Here is a 2,099-nt window from a genome sequence, read left to right on the forward strand (position 1 = left end):
CACCTGCCCGCATTGTTCAATCAAGTCTGGCACACGACAGGAAGAGAGTGTTTGCATCCTCCACTTAAGTGCCCCTTTCCTCCCATGATGACCTCACAGGGAACAGGAAGTCGTTGGAATGGAAACCCCCACCCCCCCATCCAACCCTCACACACAAAACCTGCTCAATCCCCCCCCTTATCGGCATTGAAGGGTCCGGGAGAGATGGCAACATGCCGCCTGACCCTGCTATACAGATGCCGTCCTAGGAAAGACGTTGTGAAGGAAGGAGATGGACAGAAGGATGGATGGATAGATGGATGGATGGAACGGAGGGACAGAAGGGGGCCAAGGGGAAGCTTGGAACGCTCCTGGTGGGCCGCGGGGGGCAGGATGTTATGGTTTATTCAGCATTTAATGTGGGCGTTTCCGACAAGGTGCAGAGTGCCCTCCTCACCACAGAACGGGAGATTTATGACAGTGATGGCTGACAGCTTGCTTCTCCAGTGGTGTGTGTGTGTACAGTATATGTGTGTGTATATGTGTGTGTTCTTGGCAGAATCCACTTCCACTGGCTCTGAAGGTCAGTAGTAGGGGCTCCTCTTCAAACCTGGCCTTGAGAATGAGGATGTCACCTCAGTCAAACTTCAGAGCTGGAAAGTTGAAAAGCAGCACAGTGCAACCTTTGACCCCTGGCTTTAAAGTCTACTCTGTGAAGCACAATAGAGCACCCGGGCGAACGCCGCACTCTGGCAACCTGCTCCGGCGATCGAGCCGACAGGTACAGGCGTGCAGCTTTGACCTCGCGTTTTTATCTCTACCGCGCTGGGCCCCCTCGCTGGGCCTCTCATAAAACTGTCATCTGGCCCTTAATGCGTTTTTCCACCGCTGATTTTTTGGCTCAGGGGCCTCGCTTGATTTTTATAGCTCCGAGACTTTGTTTTTGGAAGATATCTTAGCGGCTCCTCGTGATCTCTTGATCTCGTGATCTCTTGCAGCGCTGGCTAAAAGGAACAGATGCAACGTGCCCAGCCTAATGCACAAAACCCGCACACCCAGCTGCCCCCCGGGGGCCAATTGGAAACTGCGCCAAACGGAATAAGCGTCAGTACAAACGCACCCGCCCTTATCTCTGTTATTCCATCGTCTAACATCTTTTAAAGGTGGGTGTGCATGCGTGTGTGTGTGTGTGTAAGTGTGTGTGCGATTGTGTGTAAGTGTGTGTGTGTGTGTGTGTGTGTGCGCAACAGGTCAGAGAGGTGGCGCATCCGCTTCATCCACATAGCAAAAACCACCTATATTTGGATATTTTGGAGATGAGGTGGGTCACACTCAGGCTTTTGGACCAGACTGTTCCACTGAGACACCGGTGCTTGGAAGTGGTGGGTGGGTGTTTGTTTTAGGTAATATTTTGGGGTGAAATGTGATGGGCTGTGGGGGGCATTTGGGGTCTTTATGGGAGCAGCTCAGTAACCAGTCTCGGTGAGCACCTGTGGAGGAACCTCATTCACATCCTGCTACTCAAACATGAGTGAATATTTGTTGGAATTTACATTATTTATTTATTTATTTATTTATTTATTTATTTATTTATTTATTTATTTATTATATCTTTTGTTACTTATATTTTGTCTAAATGTACAGCTTTTTAACTTATCAAAACAATGACTGAATTACACAAAAAAAAAAACAGCTCAACGAAAGAAACAAACACATTTGTAAACTTTATTTATTTGATTTATGATTTACAACTCTTTAACAAACAATTAAGCAAGTAAACAACAAACAATCATTCTCTTAAACTATCATTCATTCAACAATTGAACAAACATACACAAATTTATTTTATAGAGAGACAAAAAAAGAAATGATAGATAGATAGATAGATAGATAGATAGATAGATAGATAGATAGATAGATAGATAGATAGATAGATAGATAGATAGATAGATAGATAGACACATTCAAGTTATTTGCTAGACATAAATTTAACAACCTTTCAAACGACAGTTACAGAAGGAGAGAAAGAGAGAGAGAGAGAGAGAGAGAGAGAGAGAGAGTGAGTAATGGAGATCTTTGGCAACTATTTTAAGCTGGGGTGATAAAGCCACACTGAGGCG

This window comes from Silurus meridionalis, chromosome 18, assembly GCF_014805685.1.
Source record: "Silurus meridionalis isolate SWU-2019-XX chromosome 18, ASM1480568v1, whole genome shotgun sequence".
NCBI classification, from domain to species: domain Eukaryota; kingdom Metazoa; phylum Chordata; class Actinopteri; order Siluriformes; family Siluridae; genus Silurus; species Silurus meridionalis.